Source organism: Mauremys reevesii, linkage group 20 (assembly GCF_016161935.1).
Source record: "Mauremys reevesii isolate NIE-2019 linkage group 20, ASM1616193v1, whole genome shotgun sequence".
Classification (NCBI taxonomy): Eukaryota; Metazoa; Chordata; order Testudines; family Geoemydidae; genus Mauremys; species Mauremys reevesii.
Window position 1 is genome coordinate 20,001,604 of NC_052642.1, and position 16,360 is coordinate 20,017,963.

Consider the following 16,360-nt stretch of genomic DNA (forward strand, 5'->3'; position numbering starts at 1 on the left):
AACAATCTGGCCCTAAGTGACTTGCCAAAGTCACATGGGAAGTCTTTAGCTGAGGAGGAAGAGCTCCTGTGTCTCAGTTCTGTGCCCTGAACACAAGGCCACCAGGGCCTTTCTAACAATATATGTATCAGAGGCAACTAAAGGTTTATTTTTACCAATCTGGGCTGCAGTTTGGTAACAACTTTGGCCAAGTCACCAGTCAAAACAAGAATCTGTGGCAGTATCTTGGTTAAATAAAGACCGAGATCGAAGAGGCATGTGCAAAGGACCTTTAATCTTTATATTAGGCAACTCCTGCACAGATTGTTTGCAAACATGGGCTTTAAAAACACCTTTGGCCACCTTATTTTCAGAAAGCAAACAATAATGCTCATTCCTGGATTTGACACAGATCTAGTGCTGGAGTTGATAAAGAGTTACTGAGTAAAATCTTCATGCAGTTTAACCTGTGGCCAGGCCTAGCTTGTCGGATTAGAATATAAGAGACTACAGACTGACTTCAGTCCTGCTGGTATTCCCAATTCCCACCCACCACAGTAGCTCCTTGTTTCTAAGCATTAGTATTTCCAGCTTCCCGTTTCTATCCTACAGCAGAAGCATTAGCCATTTTATGTGCACAATTGTGCCAGTTCCAAATTGGATTCCTGTACTGCAGAAACAAACAGAGCCAACTAGTTGATCAGCAGCAGGACAGAGCTCTGGCTTGTTCGTGTCATTACAACACTAGTGTATGCAGCAAAGGGATGCTCCATCAGCAATGCAGTCCTATCTGTCAGGAGGATTTATTTACTTTCCTTATCCCCCTCCCCTTTCTTCTTCCAGCCCCAACTCTTATCTGCTGGTAACCCACCTACTAAGCAACATCACCAGAAAGCTCATCTTGAAGAGCATCTTTCAGGCCCATTGACTGAATAGGCAAAAATGATCTGAGGGCAAGAAACAATCTTTCCATATATTTATAGCAACCAGTATGCTTGGCCCTAGTGCTAGGTTTGTGATGATTTAGGAGTTTATTTGTGAGTTAACAGCTTGAACTTTAATGGAAAGAAAGATGGGAAGATGTAATTCTAAAATGTGCTGTGGGCTCTGGAATTCTGTGCTGTGAAATTAAATGGCTTGCCTTTCTCCCATCTGCGCTAGTTGCTCTCAAGTCTTTCCGGAGTAAGTACAAGTTTAATGAGCTAGGTCCTAAATCATGACTGACTGCAGAATCCTCTCCAGGTTCCATTAATTCCACTTGTCCTCCAGCACATTAGGAACCATGAATGGTCAAATGAAATTCTGAGCCAATTCTGCTCTATGTTTCATATAGAACCAGATCAGGGGAACTGGTTACAACACTATTCCACTTTGCAGTACATATGTGACCTAACCCCACTGCAACTGTGTTCCTGAGTTTCAGCATTGGTCCGTAATGCTATCTGAGCCCCAAGTAGAAGTGGAATTACAGTGAGTTGGCCAAACTCATCTCTGGGTTAATTAAATTACTTCAGTTTGGCCTATGTACATTATTCCTCTGTCAGTTTCAACTGAACGCAATATTCTCTTCAGTTTCCTCTCTTATTGCTACTGTGCAACATGAAACAGCTTTCCCCTCAGAAAGAGCTGCATTTCAGGTATGGAGTGAGCGAGCCCTATGTGGTGCTGGTATCTCAGTTTGCAATGCGCTGCTCTGTTATTCTTTGTAATGAAAGGCAGTAGGTAGTAGAGAAATTGAGACATTATTTGGTGAATATTCCATTAGCCAGCAGCTGCAAGTGCCCACTAAACCCCTCAGTTCCACCCACACCCAAATGGCACTGGGCATGCTCTAGAAGCTCAGTTGGCTAGAGTCATGCTGCTGATAAACACCTTTTGTCCAAACAGGAAACATCTCAGCCCTTTCCCTCCACAGGATAGGTGGGGAGAGGCTGAGGGCAACGACGGTACTAAAGGTCTATCCACACACACACACACTAAACTACCACCTGCTATATTAGTGCCACTACCACCATCCCGAGGGAGCTAAATTCTCCTATGTCAGCCAAAGTCTGATAGGATGTCACTTTTGACTGAGAAAAAGCTCACTACCAGCAAGTGGAGTATTTAGACAGGTCTCTCAGCCACGTATGCTGAAATGGAGACTGCTACCTCACACTACCCGGCACATCATAACAAATCGATGGCCCCGCAAGAACTGCGTAGTTGTCACTATGCTGCATCTGATTCTGTGCAATAGGGGGCAGCAGTGTACACCCATACAGTAGCCACTTCATTAACAACGTAGTGGTGACTTCACATCCACAGCCTCTCTTTCACTGGAGGAATAATTTTGCACCAGCTGGCTCTCTAGTCCTCGTCTCATTCTGTCACATAATGGAAGAAACCTAAAAGCTTAAGAGTGGGATTCCAAAAGGGGTCTAAGGGCATTAGTTCCTCAGTTCACCCTGAAAGACAATCAAAGTCAGGCTCCTAACCATTTTAGGCCCCTTTGTAAATCACAGTCTAAGGGCCTACTAGCCTTTGTCTTCAGGCTTTGCACTATTGCCAAACCCAAGCACTCAAGAATCCGGGGTCTGGCCTCAAAAAACATCAGACTGGCTTTAAAAATCATGTGTCAAAGTCAGACTCAGGACTCACAATTTGTTAGACCACTCTGTTTATTAGCAGAGCGCTCTGCTAACACCACCCAGATAATGTGAGCACTATGCAAGACCCACACTACCTTATTTTATACAGATAAAAAGGGCGCGAACTTGACAAGATAACAAAGGGAGCAGAACTGACAAGTTTACCTGAGGCTAGACATATATAGTTAATTTCCTTACTAACTTGTACCAATCTCCAGTTAATGTTTCACCATTAGTTTAAGTGGACTCATTGTTTATGCCTTAATGTTTCTTTTCCTGACACCTGTATTTTAACATTCCTCATTTCTGCTTAAAAGGTACATACAGCATTTCTTTAATCCTTTCTATTTTTACAATATAATTCATTCTACTTTCACACGACATTAAAAAAAATTAAATGTGGATTTATTTATTTTTTTAACTGGACTCCTGGTATTTGAGCTTTCAGAGCTAATGTCTTCCACCTTAAACTGGCAATTATGAAGGCTAGAAAATACTTTAAAAAAATAAATCGAGATTTTTTTTTCATATTCCCCTGATGCAAGGAGCTGGGCCTTTCAAAAACAAAAAAACGCAAGACTCATGATTAAATAATGGGAGCTGGCAACAATGGCTGGAAATACATATTCAGGAGCACCAAGGGAAATGTAGCCTTAACTAGAGGAAATACCCTTAGGTCACTGTACACAGTGCAACTTCCATACCAGAGGTATACAGTTGTTTCCAAGAAAGATGGAAAATAGATGGGTTTATACAGGTACCGATCAGATCAGAAAGAAGCCATGAAAGGCTGCCCTATGCTGTTTATTGGGATGGCAGCATCTGAAAGGCATGTCAACATAACCAGGAGGCGACACCCATGCCATACTGGGGCTGCTTTGCCTTCAGGCAGTACAATGGATTTAAGTTGGTCAGAGTCCAGAAACAATTTCACCATTACCAAATCAGTTCGTATGTCAGTCTGATCACCCATTAATGTCAGGAGGGATATGACTTATTAAAAAAATAATATATATATATTTATTTTTTTTAAATAGTGTCCAAGCAATTTTGAGAGAGGTAAGGGGAAGAGCACTTCAGAGTTGATGGGATTAGTGAATGTCAGTAATTGGGGAAATACTAAAGGTCGTGCAGTTTTCCATGCATACACATTCCTAATAGCCATTTACTCTGCAGAGCTGAAGGCTGGAGAAGGCTCAGTGCAGTGTTTCAAAACACAAAAGTAGATACAAATTAACCTGTTCCCAACCTCCCCACATCCCCAGAAGCCTAAAATTTAACTCAAATTCAGTGTTGCTAACTCTCATGATTTTATCATGAGGCTTGGCTATCTCATGTTATTAAAGCTCAAACTCCTGGAGTCATGTGATGTTTTAAAACCTCAAGGCTTTTAAAAAAAACAAAACAGAAAAGCAAATTTCTAGCCCTCACACTTGCAGAGAAAAGCTTGAAAACACAAATTATATAGGCTCAAAAACAGCAAGCAGATAAAAAAAAACAACACCCCAGATTTATTATTTTGTAAAACTTTCCTGATTTTTCCTCAACCATGAAGTTTGAATGCTTGGAACTGGCACTACTGTAATCAAAACCTGGTTTTGTCTGCCAAAGTATGAAAGTATGAAAATACTCAAGGAAATAAAGCAGATGCAACTTTTAAAAATGATGCAGCCAAGTTGTGCAGACGCATGACACCAGAGCCGCTTTGAGATAACAATTCACACATGGTTCACCCACAAACAGAGGAGAGAGCTGCCTTTGAAGACATTAGCTGTGCTTGCTATACATACTCAGGCTCTGTAGGTGGGATGGGAATTTAGCACTAAGTCACCTCAGTCCTATGAATGGATTAATTCTATTCCTGTTGAATATGTTCTTATGCTCACAGATGCACCTTTTTCCTCCTCTCCTGGTGGGGGAGAACAGAGTGCTGTATGGTTACTGCTGCACAGCTGACTAGCTTAGATAAAACTACTTCCTGTCTCAATGGAATGGTAATTATCCTTTTTGAAGAGTCAAAGGAAATCCAGGTTTTTCTAACAAGCTCCATCAGTCTTCTGGGCAGTATTCATGTATAGGCACAAATCAGTTAAACAACAAATAAAAGAGAGCAGCACAAAGGCTATTTATGATCATGTGAGAGGAAGGCAGTTGACATGTGGCTTAGAATCCTTGCTTCACTTTCCATACCAATGTTCTAAGTTATATTAGCCAAGCGATGCCACACCAGCAGCTGTGTGTTTAGTGCGGGCAGCACACACCCTTGTACTTTGGGAAGTAGAGGCCTGCTTAGGCCTAATTTTAGAGCCCGACCTAAACTCAACTAGACCACGGCCAACCCAAATCCTACCTGAGCACAAGAGCGTCAAGTCGTTTTCCAATCTGACCCAAACCCAAAACTTCCTCCCAAACTGTGTCAATGCCCATGCCTTGTTCTTGGGCTTAGCCTCCCCATGCCTCATGCCTGTGCTCTGGCTCTGATCACCTCCTGCCCATGGGCTCAGTGTGGGAGCAACCGCATGCCCCACTTGCGCACTCCAGCATGAAAGGCGCTGCAACTTATGGGCATGCTCCCTCCGCAGCACAGAGAATGCAGCAAAGTGGCAGCAGTTGGCAGGGCAGTAGGTGGTGGCCAGAGAGAACCCGACCAGAGCCATAGAGGATCAGGTTGTTTTCAGACTTGACCCATCCCAGCCATTTGTAGCCTTGCATCCTGTCTGGGTCAGATCAGGTTGCAAGGCTGTGCTGGGAAGGCTGAAGGTTAATCAGTTGCAAAGCATAGATAACGGGAAGGAGTGTTACCTAGTACTCAGCGCTTTACCCAACTCCGATGGGTCACCTTGGCCAAATGGGTTGACCGTCCTGTGCTTCAATTTATCCATCAATGAAATGGGAACAACTGTTATGAGACAGTCCCTTCATGTTTGTAAAGCACATTGAGATACTCACATAGGAAGTGCCGTATTGAAAAGGAGTTTTATTACTGCCTAGCTTCACTACTTAAAGTTAGAGTACAAGGTCTCTATTAATCCTCTGCCTCATTGCGAACAGTTGAGAGGCATTATTATTAGGCCTGGATGTGGTGGGCACTGTATAAATACAGTGAGAGACAGTCCCTGCCCCAAAGAGCTTACAGTCTGAACAGACAAGACAAACAAAGGGTGGGAGGGGAAAAAGACACAGAGGGATGAAGTGACCTCCCCACAAGGTGACAGCTGGGAACAGAACCAGTATCAACGTCAGAACTAAAATGCAATGATGGAAGCCTCGGGACATGACAAGGGCACTTCGAAAAGATCCATTTCCACTTTACTACTATTTATTGTGAAGGATCTGGAAAAATAAAACCCAACAGAAGGCCCAGCTGTTTCTAGCTGGACACAAAGAGTAATGAAAAATGCCTTTTATTCTGGCAAGTCTGCAATTGCTGCAGCAGCCGCTGATCTCCCCCCCCCCCCCATTTTGAATGCTGCTGTTATCCTGTAGGTGAGTGCTAGCTTAGTGTGTTCAACAACTGAGTCTCTTGTAAAGGGACTGGGAGGGAGGGCAGGGCCCTTTTTTCTTTATAGATTTTAAAGATAAACACAGAACAGAGCTGGAATGATAGATGGAAACTACTAATGCAACACAGTTATATAATTATTGCCTTAATAGTAACTGTCCATATGGTATTAGTGGAACATTGCATTCTGTTAAGGCAGCCAGGAGGTTCATAACAGCAACTGTGTGGCAGTATCTAGCATATGAAGTGCAGGCAGGGTCTTTGCTGTAAAAAGAGCTGTTCAATGGATGGAGTAAAGTGGGGGATTGACCCTCTGACAAGAATCATGACAGTGAACTAAGGCATTAGAAACCTTATCCTAATGCAAGGAAAAAGGAAAACAAAATTTATTTCCCCCATCTCAGCCTGTCATGATGCCTAGATTTGAGTGCTCCTCCCATTTTAAAAGCAGGGGTAGGGTATTAGACCTCATTTTAATATCACTATTATGCCCTTGCATGAGGCTCAAAGAGCATGCTGCACACATTAAATGAAGCAGCTCTATAAAAGGGAAGCACTAGCCCCATCATGTAGATAGGTAAACAGAGACCCTGAAGGCACCAGGTTTCCCCAAAGTGCCACAGCATGACAGCAGTGGAGCTAGGATTAAAATGGAGGAGTCTTGACTCTGAGTTTGTCAACACACGAAAATTATTCCAGAATAAAGTAGAGTGAGAATTTAAAGCGGAATTGCTCTTCTAAAATGAGTGTCTCCACACATGGAGTTATTACAGAACAGTTTTTCTACTTACAAATTGACACCATACCTTATTCTGGAATAACTTTTTTGGGCAGAGGAGCCCGCCCACTCTAACCCCTAGACAGGGCTCTTTAACTGGGACTGGAACCCAGGAGTCCTCACTTCAGATCCCTGCTAACTGGTTTATCCAAATTTGTTTTTCATGGCTTCTTTCCTGCCCGTTAGGTACGTGGAGAGATCATTGATGATCTGAAATTCCAGTTCTCAGGGAAAGATGGGCTCGGTCTCAGCCTCCCTCTGTAACTGCGTATTCTAGCCAGCAGTTGGGCTTTAGCAGCAAAGCCACAGTTCATTTTAAGAAGGGGGACACAGGATGGGTTTCCCCCTCTGTGGTTGTGTTTCAATTCTGTCTGTTTCAACTCCACGGGCTAAGGGGTTTGACATAATCTTCAAGTTCAGAGCTGTAGCAGTTGACGGTCCTCGCCTAGCCCGCAACAGATGGACTCATTCCCATGCCCAATCAACAATATGCAGAACAACAGAAACCAGGCTGCTGAGCCGATTTCCACACTGCAGGCCAGAAGTAACGAGCAGTCCTGAGCAGATGCAATTCCCTCTCCTTATAGGATTTCCTGTTATCGAAAGGGAGAATGCAGGGGGAAGTCTCCTCCTGGTGGGTCAGGATCATCTCCACTTGAGGGCACATTTATGGTAGAGGGAAGACTGGCCTGCCATTGCATTTCCTTAACACAACAACAATCTATGATCGGTGCCTCCTTATGAGGCCAGGAGAAGAGGTCTAAAAGCTGTGATTTTTAAAAACACTGCACGATCAATTTGGAGGACAGTTCTCCCTGCTAGCACACTCCTCAAACCAGGCAGCAATTCCTCCTCTTGGTATTAGAAGCAGCAAAAAACACCCGAGAGGCTCAGAGCTGAGGAACTTCAGTCTTCAGGAGTTTGCAGCAAAAAAACCCCCACAGAGATGATTCACCACCCTGCAGCCCTGGTGGCTCCCTGGGTAATAAATGGGAATGAGATTTTATTTATGCCCAGATCATTAATACTGAGAGGGAGGAAGCTGCAGAGCCTGGGAGAGTTATTTCTGTAAAGAAAACCATTGGTCAGAAAGTCCATGCTCGCCCTCTTCCCCCATCCAGAGAATTTTAAACTATGCTGATTTTTATTTATTTATTTATTTAAAGAATAGCACAAAATGTTTTAAATCACCAAGCATTTAATTGCTATATAAACAGAACTACACAGGGAGATACGAACGACGCTGGGCTCTTCCTATTAAACATCCAAGAGCTGAGTAAATAATAGGCCTGAGCACTCTCAACATCCAGCAAGGTCCTTGCAAGTTGAAGGAGCTCAGCAGCGTGCAGGATCAGCCCCCAAAGAAGCAATTACAGCACAGCACACCATGGGACCTAAACATCTAATTTAGGGGGCTGTGCAGTGTAACACTTATTACATGGCTCAGATTTCACATTCTGACTCTTCCAGGAATAGGCATTTTGTTTTCTTCATTTTTTTAAAATAAATAATTCTTTGTGCGGGCAAGAGATGCCAGAATGACAGCCATGGGGACTGATGTAGTTCTGCACCTGAGCAGAGGACAACAGCACAGGCAGCACACACCAACACAACTCCACTCTGCCCTAGAGGGATGTCCTGGGGAGGAGTTAAGAGGGTAAAATCTATCTCTGGGGCCCATTCAGTCTTTGGGCTCTCTGTCAAGATGGTGAATAAAGGGGGTCCAAATTAATGGCAGCTGTGATGTAGACATCTGTTCTGCTATGAATTCAAGTGATATCCACCAATCTCATTTCATATAAAATAAAGAAATACTTACATACTGTATATTTAAATATACAAGCTTTTAGTTAATATCACTACAAATGTAGGCGCCCAAAAGGATTATTTTCTAGAGAACTGTTTTCTTGTTCATTGCTTTTATAGTCTAGGCTCTTGTAAGACTACCAAATAAGTGCAAAGCACTAGACACTTGATGAAAATAACGGCTAGGAACTGAATGAAATTAAGGAGACAACATTAACCGGAGGGCAACTGAAAACGGTTACCAAAATTGTCACACCTGGGTGCCTAATGGGGTCAAAGTAAAAAAATAAGTGGACGTGAGGTCCCAGGGTGATGCTGTGGCAAATGTAATCTTTGGATGTATAAAGAGGGAAGCGGTGAGGGAGGTAATTTTACCGGTGGTGAGACAGAGCCTGGAATTCTGTGTGCAGTTCTGCATGCACATTTTGAAAAGGATGTTAAACAACTGGAGAGGGAACAAAGAAGAGCTACAAATATGATTTGTAGTGTGGAAAATAAATTCCTCACAGTAAGAGACTCAGAAAGCTCAAACTGTTTAACTTATCAAAAAAGATCAAGAGGTGACTTGATTACTGTCCGAGTACTGTTTTGGAGAAAAAATACAAGGTATTAAAGGGCTCTTTAAATCTGGCAGAAGAGGCATAACAAATACCAATGACTGGTATCAAAGCCAGACAAATTCAAAGTCTATGATACAAATGCATACATTTGTAAACAGTGCGGGTAGTTATCCATTGCAACAAACTACCAAGGGAAATGGAGAATTCTCCATCTCTAGAAGTCTTCAAATCAAGACGGGATGCCTTTCTGGAAGACATTTTAGTCATGGTGAAATTCTCTAGTCCTACAGGTGGCCAAACTAGATGATCTGATGGCCCCTTCTGGCCTTAAAATCTATGACTCTAAAACAAGGTACTGAAATTCATTAGGCACCTAAAATAAGTGGTCTGATCTTCCAAGTGCTAAGCACCTGCAACATGCATTGACATCCTGACACAAAGATGGCAGTTCAGATACTAACATTGCACCAGGTACCTATAAAAGCTGGAGTCCTGGAAGAAAATAACCAGTTTTCTTCTTTTTAAAAAAATTAAGGAAAAAAAAAAAAAGAGAATTGAACAATATGAATTTCCCTGGTAAAAAGGAGGAATATATTTTTTTCAGTTTCTTCATACCATGGCAACCCACAGGCACTTCCTAGATGTCCTCTGCTACCCGAATCAAAACTGTTTTGATGCAGGGGGCTGCACCGTGAAGGGAAAAGTCCAAGTACAGTGAGATCAGAAGTGCAGAAAGGGCCCCAAGTGCTTCAGATTAAACCTTTTGTTACTATCAAACATGCTGTTTTAATTCCTTAACCTTTTTAGGATTGATTGTCGTTTTAAAAGAAGGTGGCACAGACATTATGGGCTTGAACCAAAGCCCACTGAAGCCAATAGAAAGACTCCCACTCACTTCAATGGCCTTTGGAACAGGCCCCATTATAATAAAGGTGCAACATTGGTTACTTTATCCATGAAAGAAACACTGGAGTTGTTTGCACCTCCCTCTGAACCATCTGGTGCCGGCCACTGTCAGAGACAGGGTGTTAGACTAGATACAACCTGTGACCATTGTGGCAATTCCTGTGTAATGCTCTCCTCTAGGTAAGCTCTGCAGTTTTGGTAAAATCAGTTCTCTCTGTGCTGTCAGACTAGATGGCTCGAGGACACCAGCTCTCACCCAGCCAGTGTCAGAAGTTGACCAGAAGAATGTTGATGACCATTTGAGTAGCCCTAGATCTCAAAGCAGATTCCAGCTCACTGGTGTCATTGTATCACAAAAGCCACAGCTGGCATTAATTGCATCCACGGTAATCTTAGAGATACCAAGGACTGACTGGAGCTTGAAGGCTGAACTTGCTTGATCTGGGAGTATGTCACCTCTAGGGATGTTTGCAGGGTGAGGAAGCATGCCTTAGTGCAGCTTGTGAGGCATCTATTCTGGGGATAAATGGAGGACTTGATTCACCAGGACTGTCAATCCCACACTACAATATTTCTCTCTCACACACGTTTGGCAGCTGCTGCTAATTTCCAGGCAGGCAAAGTAGTTGGAATGTTACATGCATGCTTACTCAGATATGCAATGACAAAATCAATACACTAATTTAACATAATGCCTGCCACATATAGCACGTATGCTATTGCTGAGATGCAGAGCACTTTCCAACACATGCTACTGGGGGAGGGATAGCTCAGTGGTTTGAGCATTGGCCTGCTAAACCCGGGGTTGTGAGTTCATTCCTTGAGGGGGCCATTTGGGGAACTAGGGTAAAAGTCTGGGGATTGGTCCTGCTTTGAGCAGGGGGCTGGACTAGATACCCCCTGAAGTCCCTTCCAATTCTAGGATACTGAATATTTAGAAAGGAAGGATAGAACTCCAGAGATACAGAGCATAAAAACCTCAAGGGCAGGGAGGGAAATCAGTAACACAGCTCTCATGCAAATCACTGCACTTGGGACCAGAACTCTTGCACTCCAGCACTTACACACAATGTTATGAACCTCTTCCAGTGCACAAGAGGCTGTTAACGCCATCTTGCAGGCTGCAATACACATTGAACAGCACAGCATGTTCATAACCTTCCCTTGTGCTCTTATACACCCACTACCCTCTCAAGCTTTTGAGAGTACACACCAACTTTATTATTTCATACATAACACTAAGCAGCGTTAGTACAGTGCACTCAGCATTAACAGTATCTGCCTTTCTTTAGTGTCTGAATTCTGCAACGGAGACTTGTGATTTCTATGTGATGTTTTGACACTGGTCTCCCCAACTCCACCCCAAAACAAGAGAATGAGGTGAGTAATCATAAATCCATGTTTCCGGTCCGCTGAGCGCTCCACTTCCATCATTAAAAATAATGCATGACAGATTTGGAAGATAAATCATGTTGCCTGGTCAGGTATCCCCACCCCACATCTTGATTTTCCTGTAGTAGTGAGAAAAATATCCTGGATGGTTGAGCAAAAAGGGGATCCAGCAAGAAGATGGCAATCTAGAGCTGGTCAGGAATTTTTCTAAGGAAATACTTCGTCAATCGGAAAAATGCAGATTTGTCAAAACTGGAACTGTTTGCAGGTATTTAAAAAATATTTGAAAAAAGTTCTGAAATTGCTGAAACATCCCATTTTGACATTTTTGAAAACAAAAAAGTTTTGTTTTGATTCAAAATTTCAGTTAATTTATACTAATAAGATTAAAATTTAAATGGTCAAAATTGAAACAAAATGTTCTGATTGATCGGATCTGAATTCCACTGCCCTCCCCCAACATTTTGACTATTTCATCCTGATTTGGGATGGGGGTGCGGGGGGGGGGGGAAATCTAGAAAACAAGTTGGGAAAACTGTTTCCTGCCCAGCTCTCCTGATGTGCAGATGCCCTGCCTGTACCCATGACAGGAAATGTATGGGAACATGGGGCCCACTGGTGAATAGCAGAGGTCCTATCCCTGAAGCAGTACATTCCAACCACTGGTACACAGAATGCTACTTGAAGAACAGGAGTACTTGTGGCACCTTAGAGACTAACAGCCTATGCTGAAATAAATTTGTTAGTCTCCAAGGTGCCACAAGTACTCCTGTTCCTTTTGTGGATACAGACTAACACGGCTGCTACTCTGAAACCTGTCAGAATGCTACTTGTACTTCAGACTTCTGTATTTAGGCTTCCCTCAATCCTACTTGGGAGTGGACAGTCCTGTGAAGACAGGGACTGGCTAAATGTCATTTGTATTTGATTCGTACACAAATCTGGCATGTCTGAGATGTGTGAATTCATCCAAGTCTTGTCTGAAAACAGGCACCAAGTTTCAAATATGTCTGTGATCTTTCAGGTGCAATATGGAACAAACTCTGACCTCTATAGCATGTGAGAGGGGTCATTAAAAGGGGCCATTCAATCAGCAATCTCAGGGCTGCAGCCATCAGTGGTCTAGGCCAAAACTTCTTTCTTACAGTGATGACAGCAGTCAGGCATGTGCACAGATGAAGAAGATACAGAGTCCCAAGTACATTCTGTTACTAAGGTTCCCTTCTGCAGCCCAATCACACATGTGAAAAACAAGCAGCACATATTGCACCTCTCTCCTTTTTCCTTTTACTCGGGGTAATTCACTGCTCCAGATGCAGCTGCCTATACCAAAAAGGAATCCTTCATGAGGAGTCCAGTGTAAACATCAAGGAGGAAACTAAACGTCTTAAGTAATCCTTAAGCCAATTTCAAAGAATATTTCACTGTACAGTATTTAGCACCTGGATCACAAAACTCCATGAAAAAGAAGCTGTAGGAAGCCCATAAAACATTTCCTAAATACTTCCATAATCAAGCACATTTCTGGTGGATTATGTTTCTATAACAACAAAAAAAGGTAGTGTCTCAGACACAAGAATTGCTATGCTTGGCTGAGATTTTTCGGCTCTTGGTTTTGATTGGCACTACACCGGACAACAGGTACAAATTAATTCCAATAGAAAAGGCTCACAAGCGACACTGGGATTCCACCCATGTCACTGATGGTGCTGGAAACAAAATAGAAAGCAGCACTACTGCTACAAGCCGGAGAACCAGAAAAGTTATATTATTTACCCTGTTAAAGTCCATTCCATAGCTTGTAAACCACAGCTCACTCAAGTATGATGCAGAAGTCACCCTATGCAATAAATTTCCCCTCAATCAAGGAGACTAGACAGATTTCCCTAATGTCAATTACAGATCATATTTTCCATTAAAAAAATCTGAAAACTTTATAATTGTGTGTCTGGGGAGAAGGAAAAAAAATGAAGACACCTCTGGATAATACCATATACATTTTTCTCACTCTTTAGAAAGTCTAGTTGAATGTCTGGCAGTCGCTAAACTCCAATTCTGTGTCACTATTATTTGTATTACAGTAGCACTCAGATGCCTCAGCTGAGATTGGGGCCCCACTGTACAAATCCCTGCCCTGAGAAAGCTTAGAATCTAAGCAGACCAGACAGACAGACAAAGGAAGTATTATGATCTCCCTTTACAGGTGGGGAAGCCATATACCGAAATCAATAGACTTCCCCACAGTCACACATGGAATTTGTTGCAGAGCCAGGCGTTGGGCCAAGCTCCCCTGAGTCCCACCCCACTGCCTTAACCACACTTAGCATTGGAAAGAGCAATGAAACTAAAGCATATGCTAAATATGACATTTTTCAGTGAAGAATTGCCATGAGGAAATGAGAAAAATTAGACATGCAGAACCTCCATGTTAACTGAGGCACCCAAAGAACATGCAAAGGAAACTAGTTACTCCCTCCACCCAACCCATCTGATTACCTTATATTTCCTTAGTCACTAAGAACTTTCTTGGCCAGACATTCAAATCCACTTTTTGGATCTTAATATAAAAGACATTTTATTAAACCACTTTCTCCGTCTGACTATGGAAGAAAAGGCCAAGTAAGCAGGTGACATTTTGGTAACTTAGTTCATGAACAGCTTTGGAGTTTGTTAAAGCATCTGCATTGATTCCTTTTCTTTAAATAGCAATCATGATTAAGAAGCTGTCAACCCACCTGAAGCTTACAAGGTTTCCCTTTTTATAATCAGCCATGCCAAAACCTACTTATCAAAGTGCTTGCAATCCCCAGTTTTGGCAAAACCCCGTAAAACCAGATTAAGTCAACACTGGTGATGCAGGAGCAAGAGGGGAGACTAGGGATTGAAACAAAATACTGAGATTCAATTCCAGTTTGAGCTTCAGTCAAAAAGCATCAGCCAATGCTGCAATTTTATATATCCAAAAGAGCTGAAAGCCTGTGGCATTTAAAGCAGCACAGCTCTCATGTGATCTCTGTGTAATTTAGGGAAAGAGGAACAAAAGAATTAATTCCACTGAGCCAAAAAAAAATGGCACCCAGCCATTACATAAAAGCCCATTTTGTAAGGAAAGTTTTCAGTGATGGTGCATTTGGATCTTTTTGGTTGAAGTGATACTGTCAGGTTCAAAATCATCCATATCTTCCATGACCCTAACATTGCAGATTATTTAGAGCTGAAAGGGTATATAAGTGACATTTACTTTTCATTTTGCTGCTTCTTTCTTACACTGTTCTGGGTTTCCAAGAGGAAGACAAGCAGGTCACTTTCACAATCAGCTTCTCACATGCAATGATGGTAGGGCTGCAAAGGAGTACGTTTAAATCCAAATAAAAAAAAAATGATTTATGTCACTATTCAGGGCAACTGCACATGTATTCCCCATCTGAGAGATTCAGTAAGGGCACCAATTCTCAGGCTTCCAGTTCCCCAGCCATTACCTCTAATGGGTGGAGACATGTGTTTCTCTCCTTCCTGAGTTTTTTTCCAGGCTGCACAGTTCCCTGCCTACACTGATATCCCCAGCAACAGAGAGATTGCCTCAGCAGGCCTGGTTTGCTTTCCTTCCTCTGAGGCTATAAACAGCATGATTACCTACAGTTAAGTTACCACACAGCTCTTTCTAAGCAAGCACATTTATTCTTAAGGTAAAAGCATAACACAGAAAACATTAAATACAATGAAAAACCCTTAAACAGACTTGCCAATAAGCTTACCAGAGGTCACTCCAGCTCTCACAAGGACTGTGTCAGGTGAGCAGTCCTTCAAACGCTACCAAGGGTTTGTTTTTTTTCCTGTGGTCACAAGTCCATAACAGCTGTTAGCTCAGAACAAGCACCCTCATGAATGAGTGAGTGCCTGGGGTCTTTGATCCTAGGAATAGGTAATTCATATACAATGGGTTTCCTCTCTTTGCTTCAAAAGGATGAGTCCAGCGATGGGCATTTGCATTGCCCTCCACCCAAGTATTTCCTAGGAAACCCACTCAACTAAAAATTCCTTCTGGTCTGGACTATTGTTTAAAAGAGTCCTTTGAAGATTATAACACCACTTCCCAGGTTTACATTAGTCACATCTTCCCCTTAGAGAACATACATACAATCCCACAATAATACATAAACATTCACATTTTAATACCATGAGCTCCTAAGATTATTAAATTAAGTTTAAGTAAGTTTGTCTAGGATATTGCAGGAAATTACCATATCTGTCACAATTTAGTTTTAATTGTCATCAGAAAGTTTCTACTCCAATTCTAAGTTTTCTGTGTTTGTACTGCACCTAGCACAATGGGGTCCTGGTCCATGACTAGGCCTCTTAAGTGCTACTGCAATACAAACAATTACAAAATTTAATATAAAATTATGATTTTTTTAAAATAAAACCCTATTGGGTCTAAGCCATCTGACCCTTTAAGGCTCCATCAGTTATTTCATTACAGTCCCTGATTAAGAAGATTACCTTAAATATGAATTTACACCATAGACCACAGTGGGAACACTGGGAAAGAGAAAATAATTTTAATGAATATATTTGCACATGATTAAATACAGGCAGGCTTATTACAGCTACCATCTTTCCATGTGTCTGTACTTTAGCAGTCAGCATTCCTGGGCAGCTGTTATACACCTTCATGGCTTGAGGCACTGATCCCAGGCAGATGAGACCTGTTCACACAGTAGCACCAGCATCAGCTCTGCTGGAAGCTGTTCACCTGCAAAGCTGGCTGGCTGAATTGCACAATGGAGATGACTAGGATGGGGAAAGA

At 42.3% G+C, this 16,360-nt stretch overlaps 1 protein-coding gene across 9 annotated transcripts in view; it reads right to left on the bottom strand.

Moving 5' to 3' along the window:
* LOC120387349 (protein yippee-like 2) overlaps window positions 1-16,360 on the bottom strand; it is a 103,421-nt gene that overhangs the window by 16,425 nt on the left and 70,636 nt on the right. The window contains exon 12 of one of the 9 annotated variants that reach the window (XR_005590130.1): window positions 16,097-16,344. The exons of the other annotated variants lie outside the window; for them this stretch is intronic. The gene's annotated coding sequence lies outside the window, so the exon portion shown is untranslated. Of the gene's footprint in view, window positions 1-16,096; window positions 16,345-16,360 lie in introns of those variants that run through there. 9 annotated transcript variants of the gene reach the window in all.